The sequence below is a fragment of the Suncus etruscus genome, chromosome 2 (genome assembly GCF_024139225.1).
Source record: "Suncus etruscus isolate mSunEtr1 chromosome 2, mSunEtr1.pri.cur, whole genome shotgun sequence".
Taxonomy (NCBI): Eukaryota; Metazoa; Chordata; class Mammalia; order Eulipotyphla; family Soricidae; genus Suncus; species Suncus etruscus.
The window spans coordinates 158,428,703-158,450,448 of record NC_064849.1 but is presented as its reverse complement, the minus strand read 5'-3'; positions in this window follow the sequence as shown (position 1 = coordinate 158,450,448).

Here is a 21,746-nt window from a genome sequence, read left to right as displayed (position 1 = left end):
CACTTCTTAGGAAATCCAGAGTGTCTATATATATCATTATAATATTTATTAATTGTATGGACTTTGGGATAAATGCAGAAATTTTATTAATAAGTTATGCTAAAATTGTGGGGTTTTTTCAAAGTATAAAATGTAGACTGTTAAGGAAAAGACAAGAATGCAATAGTTAGGGAGATGTTGTAGTTTTCTAAGTCACAATAATACCCTATTAACACTGAAGTAGATCTTTGGCCACAGTTAGTTTTTAGAATCTGCTCTGTTCTTTACATAGAAACACATCCACATGGTATTTTTATCAGTTGCATCTTGTTATTTGTATATATTATTGTTGCTGAGCATTGTTTTAATCATATAATATAGACAGTAACTGTCTCATTTAACACATTGGTAAATATGAATAAAGTTTATCTTTAATGCCTTAAACACAGAAAGTTGTCAATAAATCAATGATTTTTAATTATAATACAAACTATTTAGGAAAATCTGTATTTTAGTCCAGATAAATGGCAACTATATTTTAATTCTCTAAATACTGGTGTAACTTGGAAAGTTGAGCTTTTGTGTTTTAATTTCTAAAATAAAATAAATATATTGGATAGGAGGATTTAAGTTCAAAAGACCTGGTGAGTCACATTAACAGACCAGTGAGTCACATTAAAAGTCTAAGAGGGAGCCATTCTTTTTTAAGAGATCTATACACAGTCACTAGTTCTCATTCTGAAAACTGCTATGTATTCCTGATCCAATCTCTCACAGATGATTGAGTTACTAGTCATAATTTTCTTATTGCTTTTGGGGCACACCTGGAGGTGCTGAGGGCTGACCCTTGGTTTTGCACTCAGGGACAATTTCTGTAGCAACTGGGGTGCAAGGAATTGAACTTCAGTCAATCCCATGCAAAACAAATGTCCTACCTGCTTCATCACCATCTTCTAGCATAATATTGATTTGTTTCTGCTAAACACTTCTTTTCTGCATTTACTTAACTTTTTCAGGTGATCTTTTGATCTTTATTTTGTCTATACTATGAATTTTGGTAATCAACAGAGTGTTTGAACCTCTTCCACCATTTTGTGATAGGAACCATTGAAGGATCTCATGTTGGAAAGTGATGATCAGTTTAAAAACAACCACAAAAATAGAGTCATGAAAATAGTCTGTCATTACCTGGCTCATAGTTGATCAGTATTTTGTTTCCATGACTGATCACTACCTATGGATTAAACTAACCTGCGCAAAGTGAAAAGTAGTCAACCCCTGCTTACATGCCTCTTCATACCTGTTCATTTGGTATTATTCCACTGCCAATAAATAATTGGTTGAATTTATAATACTAGAGAACCAGTTCTTTTGGAAGGGGCAGGCTAGATTTCTTGGTTCTTGGATTCTACTTCTGGCTTTGTGCTCAGAATTACACAGTTTTGGGGAATAAACCTGGAACTGCAGTAAGATAAACAGTTTGAAGTTCAATTGCAGAACTGATACTGTTTTGTTTTTTATGAAAAGAAAATATAATGTTTACTCAAGAAATAATATATTCTTTATTTTAAAAGGTATCCAATATCTAAAGAACTAAGACTAAGGAGGTTATAGTTGTTCTCAAAGTGAAAATAGCTCTATAAAAATATAAGTCTTGCAGGCGAATGACTCTTAAAAAATTAAACAGCTCTTTTTCAAAGATAAGAAGGTAAAGTTAAGATAAAGGTGTGATCAGCTTCCAAGTGCAGAGATACCGTTTATCATCCTTCTATGGAAGTTGTTGATATTCTTTCAGGACAGTGGTATAAACAGTTTACAAATTAGGCCTTAGAACCAGGTGTTAGATGATGAAGACATTATGAGTGAGTTATGGTTGTCAGCTACAATTCTTCTTATCTCAATTAAACACCTCACTCAGTCTGCTGGCGGAACTAGAGCCTCTTTCCCTCATGAGTCAATGAATCATCCTCAAGAGGTGTGAGAGAAGCCTAGAAGGACATGCACATTATATGCTCCCTATTTAATAAATGGCACTGATAATCAGCTACAGAAATTAACTGGTCTTGGCTAGGCACTGTCAAAAGTGGGCAATAATATAAACAAAAATTTTCTTAGAAAAGAGCAAAACTTGCTAAAAATGTGAAGATTTGGAAGCAGAGTATACATTTACCAGTGATCAAAAAATATTAGTACATATATTCAGAAGTAGAATATTATGTTTTCCAGACGCCTCAGCACTTTGCCAATTGATATGTTTATGACACTGATGGTAATTTTAGTGAAGTGACATGATAAGTTAGGCAGACCAGCTATTCATTTCCCTTGGTCCACTACAGAGCCATGCATGGCTGTAATTTTCTCTTCACATTTACCATGACCCAGGGTCGAACTGCATTCTCATTCTCATTTTCTTCAGTATCAAACATCCAACGTTAACACTCTGGTAATGGGAAAAGAATGGTTCTTAAGAATTACAAGGTCATGAAATTTCATCTGCTGAATATCAGATGTCAATTCAAGTATGGAGCTACCGCTTTGTGTAGTCTATAAAGTAGAGAAATAATGGATTTAACTGTTGATACAGTCAAGAAAAAATTAGCTGCCATTAAAAGCATTAATCAATTTAATACTAACAAAGTAGTAGATTAAATATGATGACATTATATACATATTTGGAAGAAATTACCAATCTCCCAGATATGCAATAAGTCAGATAATACATGATTGAATTTTATTCATCACAGGGTAAACAGATGTTAGTAACTGTTGATTCAGTGCATCAAGCACTACTAACATTCTTTTATCAATTAACATGAATATTTAATACACATTATTTTACTTATTCCTAATGGCCTCTGTGAAGATTAGGTATTTTTATTATTTTTCATTCAGTGGAAAAAGAAATGGAAATCTAGAGGGATAAAAAATCTACAGTTACAGATTGTGAGAGTTGTTCCTGGAATTTGAACCTAGGTATTAGTAACATAATTATGACTATGATTTCCAGCAATATGAATACTTAAATACCAATTTTTAGGGGTTTTTTTGAGTCATACCCAGCTAAAATTCTTAGTACTTACCTCTGACTCTGAGCTCAGAGATCACTCCTGGAGAGTTCAGAGGTCTAAATGTGGTACTAGGGATCGAGCCTTGGTCAGTAGTTTGCAAGGAAAGTGCCTTACCTGATTGAACTATTTCTCCAGCCCCAAACATAAGGTTTGTTCATTAATGTTATGTAATCAAAGAAAAAAACTGAGCAATGCTTTCTTTCCCTCCCTCCCTCCCTCCCTTCCTTCCTTTCTTCCTTCCTTCCTTCCTTGTTCATTAATGTTATGTAATCAAAGAAAAAAACTGAGCAATGCTTTCTTTCCCTTCCTCCCTCCCTCCATTCCTTCATTCCTTTCTTCCTTCCTTCCTTCCTTCCTTGTTCATTAATGTTATGTAATCAAAGAAAAAACTGAGCAATGCTTTCTTTCCCTCCCTCCCTCCCTCCCTCCCTCCCTCCCTCCCTCCCTCCCTCCCTCCCTCCCTCCCTCCCTCCCTCCCTTCCTTCCTTCCTTCCTTCCTTCCTTCCTTCCTTCCTTCCTTCCTTCCTTCCTTCCTTCCTTCCTTCCTTCCTTCCTTCCTTCCTTCCTTCCTTCCTTCCTTCCTTTTATTCTTACAAAGAAAAACGCAGTGTTGAATATGGAATAGCTTCTTGGGACCAGCGCTTGAGAATCGGTCATTCTTAAAGTCTTATGACTCTGACAAAAGCACATCTTTGGTTTCTATATTGAAGTTATTGTTCTATTAAAAAACAGATATGACTATACATGCTTGCTGATTCTAAGTTTGAAGATGGATATTTGGGCTTAGAGCTTGCTGATCTCAAAAATATCTGGAAACTTATTCTTTCTGATAGACAGCAAGATAAGTCATCCAAGTGAGGAAAATCAACCACTGTATTTAATTAATGAAAAATTGGTCATTCTGGTTTTCAACAAAAGATTAAAAGGAAGAAATGAGAATACTTCAGACTTCTCAGTATTATGCCTAGAATTTGAATCTTACCTACTTTAAACTTTATTGGGCCTTGTTAGTTTTGCTAACTTTAAATACTCAATTCCAGAATTTTCTCCCAGGCAAAAATGCAATATCTGATCAAAAGAACTGTCTTTGCTTTCCCTCAAAATATACTGTGAGACAAGGATTTTAGGCTAAATAAATTCTTTAAGATATTCCAGGAAATATTATGAGGGAAATGGTGATTTTTTTTAAAGGTGTACAGCTTTTGCTATCAATTCTGATGATTTAAACTAGCAATTTTTTTAAAAGAAAGTAAAGAATTTTATTTAAATCCAGAAAGTGACATCTCTGGTTAAGCTGATAGCAGGTTTTCTCTGGATGCTATGAAAAGTGTTCAAATTATTCCATCTGAAGGGCAAGGTAGCTGTGGCATTCTGCCCATTAATCTCTCTTTTGTCACAGATTGATGACTGCATCTCAGATTAGTAACTAGCACTTCCTTATTGGAAAAGGGAGTCAATTTTGTAGAGTCAGAAAGTCACAGTTGTTTTCAACGAGCATAAGAGGTTGTCCAGGAATGTGACACTGTCCATCTCAGGACGGGGATGGGCATAGAGGTCAAGATAATGACGCCCTATCAAGTCAACAGCGTAAAATTTACAAAGGATTTTCAGAGGCAATACTTGCTTTCCTTTTATGCACACAAAGACTCTCTCCCCCTCCCTCCTTCTTTCTCTCTTCCTCTTAATAAAATGTGAAATTATCAGAGGTAACACAGATGATAAATAACAAAGCTAAAAAACAGGTAAAGACTTTGACCTAAAGTTTGAGTTTTTTCCTACTGTGTCACAGTGAGTTTCCCTACAAAGATAGATAGATAGATAGATGATAGATAGATAGATAGATAGATAGATAGATAGATAGATAGATGATAGATAGATAGATAGATAGATATACTATGTTTCATCAAATTGTGAAACTGAGTTAGTAATAGTGGAATCTCAAGTATATAATTGTATATATATATTCATATTCTATATTTCATCAGTTTGTGAAACTGAGTTCCTTCAAGGGATATTTAGTAAGAGTGGACACTCACAGTACAAGAAAGTTAGTTTTTTATTTTATACAAATGGATACTTGAACCTAGGTACTTCTTTCTTATGTTTGGAATTCGGATTTTTCCCCTAGATTAATATTATAAAGATACAAGGTAAAATGGTAAACTGAGAGAGGTGTGTGTATACCCAGGTTGAATGAAAACAAAATTAGTGAAGGAAGAAAAAACAGGAAAGAGAAAGAAAAGAGTTCTGAGATGTTATCAAAGTAAGAGGAATGGCTCCATTAGCCATTTTATTTTTCTTCTTTTATCTTTTCAATATCATATCAGATAGTCAATAAATTCACTGACAATGAAATTCACTAAATTATTTAACCTGCTAAATAAGACACAAAACTTTCTATTCTTGCTCTAGCATCTAGTCCTAGACAGCACAGGTGTTTATTAAATCTTGATATAGAACAGAGATGTTAATTAAATCTTTGGAAGAGTATCCATTCCCAAGCATGCACCATATCTATTGAGAATAATTTTGAGTAATTTTACCTAATTAATCACTCTGAGAATGCTGTATAATATTACTTGCAGAGATTACAAAGAAATCCACTTGTGGCATAAGTAACATTTTGAAAGATAGAAATATGCTTTTTCTGTTCTTTTATTGTTTTGTTTTTAGTTTTTGGCTATAGTCAGGTCTTATTCCTGGCTTATGCCAGGAATTTTATTCCAGGAATCACTCTTTGTGGGGCTCAAGAGACCATATGTTGTATCAGGCATCCAATCAGAGCTAATCACATGCAAGGCAAATGCCTTAAATCCTGAATTATATCTTCCAAATTAAAATATGCATTTCACATTATTATAATATAGATATCTTCCAGCTACTCCACCTGAGGCATCAAGTCATCTTAAAAATTAAGCTATCCAGGTACCACTTAGCATTTGTTATGCAAAGTAGGATTTCACAGCGAGTAAGCATCCTGAGAACAGATTTTAGAAAGTCCTTTGGTGTTTTGGTACCATGTTGTTAATATGTTACAATATTGACAACATAGTGTATCATATTAACAGAGCTGGAGGCTCAGTTTATATCCATCGTGAAGTTTAACTAGACTCTGGGGGATGGAGACTATAATATGAGATGCAAATAAAAATTGTCTTCCTGACTCTGCAGCATTATATAAAGGAATGTACAGAGTAGGAGAAAGAAAGAAAGAAAGAAAGAAAGAAAGAAAGAAAGAAAGAAAGAAAGAAAGAAAGAAACAAACAAAGAAAGAACGAAAGAAAGAAAGAAAGAAAGAACGAAAGCAAGAAAGAAAGAAAGAAACAAAGAAGGAAAGAAGGAAGGAAGGAAGGAAGGAAGGACGGAAGGAAGAAAGAAAGAAAGAAAGAAAGAAAGAAAGAAAGAAAGAAAGAAAGAAAGAAAGAAAGAAAGAAAGAAAGAAAGAAAGAAAGAAAGAAAGAAAGAAAGAAAGAAAGAAAGAAAGAAAGAAAGAAAGAAAGAAGAAAGAAAAAGAGAGAGGGAGGGAGGGACGGAGAGAGGGAGGAACTTTGATGAACTCAATAACCAGGAGTCATCATTAGGAGGGAGCATCATATAAACTAAATATATTCAATCCAAATTTAATTTTAAAGTTTACTGTTCCTTGAAAGAAATGGATTGTATACTGTTAAGTGAAAATACAGAAAGAATGAAGAATACTGGATGATCTCATTCAGGTGTGGTATTTAGAGTAAAAAAAAGAAGGGAGTAGATAACAATAAGTGATGAGAAAGTCTTGGAACTGGCCAACAAAACTGATATTATTAAGTAAAGGTAGAGAGGAATAAAATAATGTCATTAATATATGGACCATAATATAATGACATAACTAATATATTAGTAGGTACTAGGTCATAAGTATATTAGGATATACTTATATGTTACTTATAATATAGTAATATTTGGATTAACATCTTACTATAATATATTAATATAAGAACAGTAATATAAAAACATGCATGAAAGATATCAGGCACTGGCAGTATTATGTAGTGACTACATATCAAGACAGCAACAATAAAAATATTACTAAAATAAATGAATAAAAGCTTTTAACAGGGCCAGAGAGATAATACAGGGATTCAGGTAGGTGCAGGCCTTGTATATATAGGCAATGCTTTATTCTATCCCCTGAACCTAGTAACTTCTTAACCACCAGCCCCTCCTGCTTTACTCACCACTCCTTCCTCCCCAGCATTGCATCCTCGGGTCCTCCTGATTGGCTGAGAATGCATCCTCTACCTTGGGCTTTCTGGGCACTTAGAGATGCAAAAGGAGATCATGTTAACTAAAGAAAAAGTGAAGACTTTTATTTTTCACTTTGAACTTCCAAATTGCAATGCGACTTAATGCTCTTTGCTTGATATACCCATATTTTAAGTATATAAAATACTTAATTCTTAAAGATAAAACTGTGAAGTTATCATTAAATCCACTTTATTATCACACTATGTTATTAAATGCCCCTTTTCTTATTTTTTTTTGCTGTCTTCCTAGTCCAGTATTCTTTTAAATTTTTACTTATTCTAAACCTGATTACTATCTTCAATTTGTCTTTTCCTTCCTACTCATTGATATCCTGTGGTCATGTAAATTTTACTGTAGAACTCCTTATATATTGTCACTTCTCTGCCTCCAAATATCCTCGTGCCTAAAATCCAAATTGAACATTGCTTATCAGCTTGGGACCTGCAAATTTTTTAGGTGGGGCTTCAGTCCAATAGGTTCCCTTAGGATCACTTGTACAAAGTGCATGTGTTCCTATTCTATGTTTACTTCTACAAGTCCAACTTCCTGGAAGGTGATTGCTTTCCATCTGCATAGGTCCATGTTATTTGGAAATTCAAACCTTAGAACAAAAGCCACCAAATTCAAAGCATTTTTTCCTGATGCAGAGACACACAAAAAATGTCACTACCTTGATTTCAGAGTTACTTCGTGCAATATCTGTGTGGCAATCATACTTCCTCTATTAGAATACACAAATGTGCTACAAGGCCTTGTTAATTAATACTAGATGTTAAAAATATGGTGATTTTTAAAAAATGACTTAAGGGAGGGAATATATTTTTCAACTATTCCACCTAATTAGCAATGTTAAACATTTTGTATTATTTACCATTCATTGGCACTAGATAATTTTAAAAGGTGCAAATTCAAGGAAAATATTTGCTTGAACATGCAGCACATTCATAAGTGTTGTTTCTGATAAGTTAAGCAGGAATGTGTGAAACGTTATTGTAAATTCTAGCAGTTGGATCCTATCACAAGACCTATAAATATCTAAAGAGGACTCTTGAAGACTAAAGGATGATTTTAATAGAACACACTGTATGATTTAGATTGTATAAACACATGACTTTAAAAATACAAAATTAGGATCTTGTTTCCACTGTATCTTAGCAAATTATTTTCAAATCAATTGAAAAGTAACAAAAATAACATACATGAGTTTTAATATTTTTGATCCACGCATTTTTCTAAGAGAAATATTTTTGTGGATAATATTTATTCTGATCATACTTTTAATATTTTATTTTTATCTCATAATTAATATCTTACTTAAGAGTAAAGAAACAATTTTGGATTTCCCACATTAAAATACATTGATTTTACATTTCTTTGAAATTAATTTAAAAGGTGGAACTTCTCATTGATTTCTGTCTCCACAGTCTGTGTTTCAAGGGCACCGCATAAATAATGTTTACTTTCATTTTAATTCTTCTATTTTTGGACTAGAAAAACATAAATGAAAAATTAATATAGAATCTTTGGACATATCTATGAACTTTCATATGATAGTGATATCATATTTCATATGATAATGATATCATATTATTTCATATGAATAAATATCATTTATACACTCAACAACTTTATTTTATTTTATTTTTATTTTAATCAAATGGATTACAAATCTTTCACACTAACATTTTAGGTACATAGTGATAGTGAATCTGGGGCGTTCCCACCCGCAATATAGTCCTCCCTCCACCCCTGTTCCCAACATGCATTCCATATCCCCTTCTTTTAACCCCCAGGCTGCTAGTATAGGTGGTTCTCTCTGTGTCTAGTATGTTGTGAATTGGGTATCGAAGTTTTATACACATCAACAACTTTTTAATACCGAATTCTTGCATTGATAAGTGATCTTCAACCACTGATCCACAGACTGGGACTGGTCCCAGGTGTAGAATGGTTGAAAGGCACTAATATACTGTATTTTCCGACATATAAGACGACTTTTGTAAAGAAAATAAGTCGACCGAAAATCGGGGGTCGTCTTATACACTGATATATCCCGAAAAATGTTTTGATATGGCACTAAACGAAAATCGTCTGGATATTGCCATGAAACTAATTTCCCAACTCGATCCTGCACCAATCACTGCAAGGCTGCTCGGACTGCCTCTCTCACTCAGCCAATCCAAGCAGGCATTTTATGCATGCAAATTAGATGATGTTCTGTACCCAAATCTACACTGTCAAAAGCCTGCTCAGTTTGGCCAGAGTCCGAGAGGAAGTCTATTACAGTATAACCTTTGAACCTTTGCTTGTTGTGATTGGCTCACTATAGTACATACAGTTGCAGCACAGGAACGTTCTGTCTGATACAGCGAATATAGGCCTAAACCTATGTTTTAACTGTAAAATTAGGGGTCTTATACACCGGAAAATATGGTACTACATTGGTTAAAATTGCTGGACTATGAACTGATATGAAGCACAAGAGTTGGTTTATGGGTTTAAAAAGGCTGCAGAATTATGATATAGGGGACATAAAGAGAGGGAAATAGTTCCAGATGTGTTATAATGTATAGTGTAATAGAATAAAATATGATTGTGACATCTTTCTAGCAAGATTTTAGACTCTAAAACTTGATTCAAATAATCTAATCTGAAATGAGTAGAATTGTAAAAGGAAGAAAAGGAGGTTATTTCTACATTCTAAATCCTCTATTGTTCAATTTCTAGATGCTTAATATTTCAAACAAAGTAATTCTTAACAACATAGATATGCCAAAGGCAGCCAATTTGAATCTGTTTCATCAAAAATCTCTCAAGAGTAATATTCTACTTTAGAAGAATCAACAATTAAATGACCTGAACTGGAAAAAAACGTGTTTTTAAAGATCAATGGGCAAAGTGGGCTTTTATGATGTGCATTTAACCATAACCCGGCGATCTGTTCTTTTGCCCTTCATCTTCCAATGGAAGAAAACATGGAGAAATCACTTCTAGAAACTTCTTTCTCCCTCTCCTCTTTGAATGCATTGATCAACAGTACTTCATATCTCGTTCCTCTTCATTTGGTTTATGTACGCAAGGTGACTGTTCTTCAAGCTACATGTGTATGTTTGTTTGGTAGAATTGATGAGCCTTGAACCCTATAAAAACTACATTGGAACAATACAAAACACAATTATTTTTAAATTCAGTAATTTTACAGTCTATTAAAAGAGCCTTTAGAGAAAACATAATGCTTTTTATCAAGCTAAAAAATTAAATGATTTGTATGAATGCATGTCTCTCTCCTTGCTTTTGTTTGTAAGTTTCCATTTTGTGAGAAAGGAGCACCAGGCAGGATACATTTGCAAAGCAAATATAGACTGAGAGTCTGTTGTGTTTTTAGTACAGGGTTAGTTTATATATTTCTCCTTTCACTAGTGTAGCATTTTGATAATTAGTTGCTTGTTTTCAGAATTTTAGATTTCACTTCACTATTTAAGTCTAGGTACAGGAAATTTAAGTTAAAAAGGTAAGCTTGGTATCTTACAGTAATGTAACAGTCTTTTAAAAAGATGACTTGCATGTATATCTGTTTAACATGTTTCACCAAAACTGTTGCAGTGGTATGTAATTTTAATGTAAAATAGTCCTCTTTGCAGGGAATTGAGCCTGCTGGTAGATCTTTAAAATTTCAGTGTCTGTTGTCATAGCAACCAGAATTGACTCTGGTACCCCCTACGTTCAACGTAAATTAATTTAAAGATATAGAGCTCAAAATAGTTTAGTCAATTATAAGTTCATATCTGTCTGGTTCTCAGATTTTAATGCCATTTATATTTTAAATGCAATTAAAATGTGTCGCTTTTGTGCTAATTAGGCTGCATGTTTGATTCATTAACTTAAATGTGATTAAACATATTGAAAAACCATCTCCTGAATTTGTGCCATTAAAGGTTGAATAATACAAATATAATATTTCCTTAATAATATTACTAGTACTGTCTGAAAAATCTGTATATTCTAAAAAACATTTCCAGAATATTTTGCACTGTCTGATAATGCTAATATTTTCTGAATATATATATATATATATATATATATATATATATATATATATATATATATATATATATATACTTGAATCTTCCCAAATAAATCCTCATTTTCTTGAGCTTCAGTCAAAGGCCCTATTCTCTGATAATCTTCAGAAAAAGGAAGCTGCTATTTTCTGTCTCCTTTTTTAAATGCCTACTTAGTCCTTTGTGCCTGGAGAAAAACTTCTAACCAGCTCAAAAATTTTCCCCATGTAAGCTTTGGAGCACTGGATTTATAGGCAGATAACCATTAAGAAACCAAAGATGAGCAGTTTTATATTTAGTTGATTTTTTGAGATTTATACTTGCTATTTTTTCTTTTTGAATTAAGCAATTGTTACAGCTAAAGCTATTGCATTTATTCAGTGAATAATTTTGTTTTGTATAATAAAAGTAAATATATGGAAGCAGACGCATTGTAATAGATACCAAAGCTTAAGGAAGAGTGTGGGAGGTTTTTCACAAAAACATCGTATCAATATTTTAAAAAGGATAATTCCAATATTTTCTAAGACTTCTAGGATGTCTAATGAAATATACTGTATCTCATTTCTAAAGAATTATTTTGTTTCTGTAAAGCTACTGTGTTTGAGGGCATGGTTTCCTAATCATGGTTATTGTGTTTACTGGAGAAAATAAAATACACACTTTAAAGTCTCCTTTCTGAAATAGCATGGCTTTCTCTGAAATAAATTTTATTTCTTCTAAAACATCTAATGCCAAAGAGAAGTCTTTGCACCATAATCCTCTTCTTTTGTATATAAAATGATGTGCTAGCTTATGGGATTTTAGAGCATTGCCTTCATATTTCTTTTGGAATTAGAAAAAAACTGTGTACATTAAATATTTAGAACTTCAGTTATACACATAAAACTGAGTTGCTACCTACATCAGTCTAAGGTTTATTCATGTGAGTTATTTTCTACCTGTTTTTCTGATATGAACTATAACAAGACAGTTAAAGAAAGGAATCTGTGATAGCCCTTATAGGACTCATCAGTGTCATCAGAGTGTAATTAGCAAATTAAGAGAAACAAAACTTTGGAAATTCTCTGCTCCTGCAGAAAGTATATTCTATAATGTATACATATGTACACACGTATATGTACATATATCATATGATATATATCACATATAATATATATCATAGGTACTTTCCTCTGAAGTACATTTCATATAAGCAATCCCTGTCTGATATTGAGTATATCATCATTTTTAAAATTTTTCTTTGTTTGATTAAATTGAGAGCATACTTTAGAGAGAAGACTGATCATTTCTTAAATAATAAACATAGTATTGTTAAATGAAAACAATCATAAGTCAGTGCAATAATATGCCTCCTTGAAAGATATCTGACAAAATTATAATGACCACAGGGTTAATAGTTATGGTTAAAAATAAATGTTTCACTTCAAATATAATTTTCTCCAAGTTTATCTCACGTACATTATGAGCATTTGATTTGTTAGCAGATTCAGAGATGTGGGGGAAAACAAGATTTATTTTCATAAAGCAATGTCATGATATTTAAAGTAAACCATCCTTAATCTGAAAATTCTATGCTATTCTATCCTTAATCTGAAAATGCATTATGATGGTAATTCAAACAACTTTAAGACATATAATTATGAACTTTAGTCTTAAATGGATAAATATCTTATAAATCTGCTATTTGTACACTCATAAAGTAAACTGATTAGTAGTAAGATTTTGGTTTGTTTTTATAATATTTTGAAAACTATTTCCATAATACTCTCTCATCTTAGTTTATCTGAGCAATTCAAATGTCTAGGAAAATTCAGGAACCAAACTCCCCTTGGGACATTCTTAATACTGCTCTGTAACCAACAAGTGCCAGTTTTGATATGACATCCTGACAATGAGGAAATGGCAACAACTTGGTCTAAGAGCAGGTGTCTTACCTCACCACCTAATGATAAGATGAAATCAGAAGACATGTCATCCTTTGAACTGTGCAAAAGCCAAGATTGATAACTACAGAAGACTGATGTGACAACCATGACTGGGTAGAACTTATCCTGGAACCAATAAAAATGACCCTAGACTAGGCTTTGGCCTATGATCTGTACAACTAAGATCTCTAATTCCAGAAATCTGAATGAGACAGATCTTCTGGAAACATAATGAAAGACTCTATCTTAGGCTTCACCCTAGGATTGGTGCAAAACCCAAGGCCACCAACTACAGAAGACTGATTAAAACAACAGTGATGGAACAGAACTTCTGGAACCATAAAGTCTCCATCGTAGGCTCCATTCTTTGACCCATGCAAATACCAAGATCTCTAGTTACAGAGGCCTGATTTTATCATCCATGACTGAGAGGAAAGTTTCCATCATAAAAGACCTAGGGGAGAGATTAAGAGCACGTATGCAGCCTGTAGTTATTCCCATGACTATATACTACAAGGGCAGAGAAACCCTGTATCTCTTAGGCCAAGGAAATTCCCTTTCTAATCTCCCCAATATTTACTGTGCCTATGAAAAAATCCACAAATTAATTTTTTGTTATTGTTGTCATTGCTTGTTTTTGTTTTGTGTGTGTATGCTTTGTTTTGTTTTTATCGTGGGACCAGGATTATTGTTTGGTTGTAGTCTTTATTGCTGTGGTGCTTTACGGAGATGTTTTTGCTTGATTTTTTTTGTATTTTTTTGTTATGTTTTTCTTCCTTTTTCCCTTTCTTCTTTTAAATTGATATTTATAGCCTTTAGAAGGACTCCTCCCTTGTTTGTTTGGTTTTCTTTCTTTCTTTTTTTTTTTTTTTTTTTTTGCTTTTGATTTTGCCTCCTTTTTTTCTTTCCTTCTAACAAAACCACATAACTTGAACCATCTTGTTCTGCCTCACAAATTGAGGGAGAAATAATAGAGGGTACCAAGACCAAACAGTCATATGAACATTGAGTAGAAATAAAAAATGATCAGACTTAAACACCAAATCCAAAGCCATTGATAACAGAATCAATAATACCCAGTCTGAAACAAGCTAGACACAGAGGGGACTACTTATATTAGCAGCCCAGGGTGCAAAAAAGGGGGATATGGGATGCATGCTGGGAACAGGGGTGGAGGGAGAACAATATTGATGGTGGTAATGCCCCTGATCCAATGTCACTATGTAGCTAAAATATTACTGTGAAAGACTTGTAATCCACTGTGGTCAAAAAAATTATTTTAAAAAATGTCTAGGGAAATTGAGCTTTTGGGAATAAAACAGAGAGAGAAAGATAGAGAAAAAGAAACAAGAGTCAGCTTCTGTTTTTATCAAAAGAAAAATATATAATATATATTGCAAATATAGAATATATGACATTACATATATAATATTGTATATTATATAGTTATATGATTATATAATTATTACCATAATTATAAAATGTATAATATATAGTTTATATCATATATACTATATTATATGTAATGCAAATAATTTTAAACATTGTCTTAAGACATGATTTACCAATTTTATTCTCTTATTTTTAATAGCTTAATTAAAAGACCCTAGAACTCTTCCTACAAGATTCTTATGTAGAATAGAGAAACTTTCCCTTCTTCTAGAAGCTGTAAGATGGTTATTAATAACAAAAAGAGAAGTATATAAACTACAGGAAGACAAGGCGTGTTTTCTCAACTGCAGACTTCGTTATAAGTTCAGAGAAAACCAGGATGAGCTCCTTTAGGCCTAAAACTAGAAGTCCAAGATGAGTCATGGAGTTTGTGGCAAGTGAAAAGGGCAGGCAGTTTCAAGGCCAGCAGGAAGGGGTCATCTTGTTCCCCATTATGACCTCTGAAAAATGATTATGTTTCTGGTGTAGCTCTACTATCATAGAAAAAAAGGCCATAATAGTGAGACTACTGAATGCCTGGATAGAGACTGTGAAGTGGATTCCAGTACAGCATTAATAGATAATAAAGTTATATTAATAGATAATAAAGTCTGTTACAGAAGTACAACTCAGAATTGAATCACTGAACCTGTAAAGCTGGAAGAAGAAATGTGGCAGCTATCTGAGACTGGGTATTGGTAGATGCTGAAATGAGGATCAGCCAACCTCTGTTTTGTTTATGATGTATATGGGTTCCACAAATACAAAATTAGATTGTGAGTGCCGGAAGGACAGATGCATTTAACTAGATCAGCATATAGATTAGTTATCTCCTTGGTATCTACCCAAAACACACAAGAAGCTCAAGTAGATATATGCACTTCTATATACATTGTAATGCATAGTACAATATTTAGGATAGAGAAACAACCCAAATGGCCAAATAACAGATAAAGAAGTTTGATCTATACACACAAAGCACTACTATGCATCTATAAAATAAAAAAGCTGAAAGCATGCAGTTTGCCACATGTGGATAAATCTGGAAGATATCATGCTATACAAAATAAATCAAAGTAAGAGGGATAACTGTCAAATGATCTCACTCATTTGTGGAATATAGATGGACAAACCAGAAACAGACAATACTGGGCAATGACAAACTCTTGATCTTGAATTACAAAACTGATTAACAAAAAGATGGTGAGTAGAAGGGAGAATAAAAATATAGATTGTATCTAAAATACAACTAGGAAGGACTTGTAATGCACAATTGTTTCAATAAAAATTAAAATGATATAGATTGAAAAAATATATAGATTGTAGGAATGAATACAATGGAGAAATAGAAATCAGAATTATAACTGAGATCTTCACGAGTTTAGGATGGTGTCATACATCCAGATTCAAGAAGCTCAGAATTCCAAACAAAATAAACCCAAATAGAACTCCAAGGCCTTGATTTATTTTGTGCTTGTGGGCAGATACCAAGGAGTAAACTCTCTGGGTCAAGCTTCATTCTGACATTTCTGAGAATTCTCCAAACTATTTTCAATAGAAGTTGAACTAGACAACATTTCTATCAACAGTGAACCAGGGTTCTTTTCTCACAATATTCCTTCCAAATCAGTGGCTTTGTATTATATAAATATATATTTATTATATCTTATATAATACATTATTATATATAATATATTATATTTGTACTATATATGTCATTCTCACTGTTATGAGATTGAGGGGGCATGCCTGGTGGTTATTGGGCTTTCTTGTGCCCAGAATTCAATCCTGACTGTCCTTAGGAGACCAGATAAATTATCAGGAACCAAATTCTGGCCCTATGCATGTAAATCAAGAACCCTAGTCATTGTACTATCTCCACAACCTTACTATGAGAGGGTTTATAATTTCTCTTCTATGAGGATTCATAATTTGGATATTGTTCCCTTTCAAACTATCACATAATTCTCTCACATTTTAATTTCTTTTTACTTCCCTTTTTCTTTCTTTCTCTTTTCTTTTCCTTCCTTCCTTCCTTCCTTCCCTTCCCTTCCTTCCTTCCTTCCTTCCTTCCCTTCCTTCCCTTCCTTCCTTCCTTCCTTCCTTCCTTCCTTCCTTCCCTCCCTTCCCTTCCTTCCCTCCCTCCTTCCTTCCTTCCTTCCTTCCTTCCTTCCTTCCTTCCTTCCTTCCTTCCTTCCTTCCTTCCTTCCTTCCTTCCTTCCTTCCTTCCTTCCTCCCTCCCTCCCTCCCTCCCTCCCTCCCTCCCTCCCTCCCTTCCTTCCTTCCTTCCTTCCTTCCTTCCTTCCTTCCTTCCTTCCTTCCTTCCTTCCTTCCTTCCTTCCTTCCTTCCTTCCTTCCTTCCTTCCTTCCTCCCAATGCTTTGCATGGGTGGAGATTTAAAAGGTTGTGGATGAATTTACATTCACCATTCATTATCATCACATTTTTTCATTTTCCTCCTTGCTGCACTGCCTACACTTATTTGTCTTTTCTACCACTCTCTCAATTTGGCATCAGGCTAGTAATGTTATTTGCTGCCCTATCCCTCTTCATAACGACTCTTTTAGAACTGATTCCTGGTCATTGCTGTGCACTTTCTCTCTAAAATGACTTGAAGAATCCTTTGGCCACTTCTGTGCACTTTTTACACTTTCATCCTAGATGTTTCACAAGACCACCTTCTCTACTATCTTGTCTGCACCTCTCCTGGAATGCTTCAATCTTACTTAAAGAGAAAATGGTCATTCTTCATTAAAATAATGCAAATAGTAATATTTATGAGCTCTATGGAAATAGATGGTGAATAACAGTATTTAGTGGTACATTTTATTATAACGCATATGTCTATGTGACACCACATAAAACAATAGTGGGGAATAGTATTCATAACTTATTTAACAAGCATGAAAAATCTACTGCCTTTCTAGAAAATAAAAAAGAATGAGTTCTACTTTTAGACAGATTTAGTTACCTATGGAGTATTTTCTCTCTATTGCTTTAGGTACTAGTGATAAAATAGTAAGTGAATCTATTCTTTGAAAAAATATAAACAAGCTTAAATGATTTTTACATTTCATCTTAACATCCCCCAAATAAATTCAGGCTCTATTTTTCAATGAAACCCTCTTAACTGAACATTTATTTAGATTATTTTACAAGTAATTAATTTTTAAACTTAAGTTACATGGAAAACAATACATAGTGGAAAGAAAACTTTAAACCAAGGATATAGTATGACAAGTGACTTTCCATTTGACTTCTAACCTAAGTCATTGACATTATAAGTGTCATTTCTCTTTTTCTTAGCTATCTATCTGTCCATCTATCTATCTATCTATCTATTTATCTATATATCATCTATCTAATGTATATTACCTGTTTATGTCAAAGATAATTTATCAGAGCATAAATTCACATTTTTTCTGGAAATGCGAAGAGGTAGATAGTTTATCTATTATTATTTTAGTTTCACTAAGAAAACTGCAAAACAAAACACCATATCTAAATTACACGATTCTGAAATTCCACTGTCAATTCCAAAATGAAAACCAGGTGCCTCTCAAGGAAAATATTGGGAGTTTTTATGGTATGAGAGTGTAAGCAGTTCAAAAGCTAGTAGCCAAATAATAAAAATGCAAGAAGTATTTGTAGACCCAGTACATTCAAATTTATTCTCTAGCCTTGTCAGGGTCTAACACTTAAGTAGTGTATTGCTTTTTAATTTCAAGGCTTATGGCTCAATTCTGAATAAACAGTGTATATTCATGTGGGAGAAATGAGGAGGAACTGTAGCATCTGGTATCACTTTATAAATAACTTCCTAACTTATATAACTGAGATTTCACCAACGATGAATGAGATTTTTCAAGTCTAAGATCTAAGGTTGAACAACTTGAAATAGTTCCTTTGGAAGCTGTTGATTCATGTTCTATTGCTATTTTGAATGAAAATATAGTCCTAGCTGAGGAGTAAATGTTAGTGGATCATAGGCCTAAAGTCATAACTCTAGGTTACTGAGATCTAAGTTTGTGTTCTCAACTTCATTTACAATCATTAAGAGGCTTTTACTTTTAATTACTTCTTTATTGATTCCATAGTACACATTTTTTTAGTCTATCTATAAAAATGTCAACTTCATTGGATTTGGCAGGACTGCCTTCACTGTTCACAATGAAACTTAAAATGAAGAACAGTGCTTACTAGTTCACTGTTTTTAGATAATAGTGCTCTTCAGGGTGTTATATATTTTTTAAATAAAGATCTCTTTATTGAGTCTGGAGTAGTGGTGCAAGCAGTAGTGGGCATCTGCCTTGCATGTACTAACCTAGGAGGAACTTCGGTTCGATCCCCTGGTGTCCCATATGATTCCCTAAGCCTGGAGCAATTTCAGAGTGCATAACCTCTGAGCATCACCGGGTGTGGCCCAAAAACCAAAAAAAAATAAAAATAAAAAAAATAAAAAAATTGCTTTATTGTTTTAAAAGTTGAACATCATTCTGAATTTGAAATATGGTATTGCAGATATTTTTTTAGTTTTTCAGCTTCAGGCAGCTATGGAATATGTTGAAGTCAGGACTTATTTGTGGCCCTTATGAAAAAATTCATCTGGATTATTCTTTAAATTTTTTTTGAAGAATGTTTTCTTCAGAAACAAATGTGTCTGAAAATATAAAGCATTTTCAAAACCATTCTGAACTTGGACATGTCATAAGTAACATTTTACAAACTATTTAAAGCAACAGGTTTTAAACATTAGATTATAAAGCCTGTATAAAGATAACCAATCATTGGACCTTATGAAATATATTTTTTAGAGTACTGAAATAAATGTTAAAAAGAACAATTTCTTGGGGCCAGAGCAATAGTGCAGCGGTAGGGCGTTTGCCTTGCATGTGGCTGACCCAAGACAGACCTAAATTCAATCCTCGACGTTCCATAAGGTCCCCCAAGCCAGGAGCACAGGCCAGGATTTCTGAGCACATGATCAGGAGTAACCCTTGAGCGTCACTGGGTGTGACCCCAAACCAAAGAAAAACAAAAGTGTAATTTCTTGAGAATATATCAGATACTAAAGTTGCAGAGATTAGTTCCTATCAGTTTAATTCCTGTTTAACATGGGCAATGATACTGTTAGGCCCACAAAGAGGTCTTGAGGTTTGACCTAAGTCTCTTTGAATTCTTGACCTAAAGAATTAATTTTTGCAACTGTGAGTCTTCAGGGAGTCACAAAATCTAGCTAGACAATATTAATTCTTTCAGGTCCAGAGAGATATTTAAATGGCATTAATCCAAATTGATACTTGTAGTAATTCCCAAAAAGGTCAGAAGAAAAGGAGAAGAAATTTAGATAACTCAAATATGCACCTTCATGACCTAAAATGAATCCCTTGAATCCTATTGGAGCAGTTATCAGATTGTACCCTTAGTCCTTTATGATTAGTATGGGCTCAATCCAAGTCTTTGCCTTTTGTTTATTTGGGAGCTATAAATTTCAGGCAAGGTTTAGTTCTTGCTCTTTCCGTGGACAAAAAAGAAAAGAAGTTGATTTGACCTCTTTCAGCACTCATACTGTTGTCTTTTGTCACCAGAAAAAAATCAAGAAGAACATGTAGTGTAGATAATTACAAAGAGATTTGTTTGTTAAAGCAATAGTACATACTTTGGAAGTATGTGTGAGCACTCTCAAGAGATAGATGCATATTGGGGCAAGAATTTTGAAGGAGTAAACTAACACAGGGGAGATACATGCATAACTACAGAGGAGATGGATACAAGTAACACTATGTATTAAAATTGTGTAAGATCAACTTATACAATTTATGTGTATAAGATCATTCTGTAGGCATAATTCAATGAGCTAGAGCTAGTATTTTGCATGAAAGATGCCAGGTTTGATTTCTAGCACTCATGATTTCTTGAACCAAAACACACACACACACACCAAGTACTGATTCAGGAGTAGCCCTTGAGCCCAGCTGGGTGTAAAAAATATCTTTAAAAAAATTCCTAAAAACCTCTAAGAAAACATTATTGTTTATATGTTGCATGTGTCATTATGAAACTGTATACATGTAAATTAAGTATTTGGGGTTTAATGATGAGTTTCTCCGCACTGCTTCAGAAACAGATTGAAACTGATTTTCCAAAGTTCTCTAATAGGAAGTTGATAAGCTAAGGGTTGTTTATGCTTAGGATCAAGAGGCCCTTTTTCTTCTTCAACATCATGAACTAGACTTTTAAAAGAAAAACAGCATTATTTTGCATAATTCCCTCTCCTGTCTCAATTCTATGGTGCATCTCCTTTCCTTCCTTTTTGTGTTCAGTTCTCTATTTTTAATAGCAGTTTAATTTGTTGTTTCCACAAAATGGTCCTGAGATTTAGGAAAAAGTAAATTAAGGAAAGTGACAAATGCTCTATTTGGGGGGGGGGGAGAATGCAGCAATTTACTCTTAGCAAGTTAATTAAAAATTGCTCCTGCAGTATTTAGTGTAACATATGGTCCTGGGAATTAGACCCATGGTTTCAGCATGCAAAGGACACATTCCAACCCTCTGAGCTACTTTCTTAACTTCCAATATATATTATTTTAAAAGTAGAGTCTGTGAAATACTGCTATTAGAAATATTGCTGCTTTTCTAAATATTATTAAAATATAGCAAAGTGGTTTACTTTCTGGAAAAAGAAAAAAGCCCTGGAAAATATTAGAGAAGTCTTATTTATATATAAAATAATGAGAAAGAAATCAAGAAAGTAAGTTTAATAAAGTATTCATCAGAGTAAACTTCTACCTTTTGTTTGTTTGTTTGTTTGTTTGTTTGTTTTTCGGCCACACACATTTGATGCTCAGGGGTTACTCCTGGCTAAGAGCTCAGAAGTTGCCCCTGGCTTGGGGAAACCATATGATACGCTGGGGGATTGAACCGTGGTCCTTCCTTGGCTAGCGCTTGCAAGGCAGACACCTTACTTCCAGCGCCACCTCACCGGCCCCAAC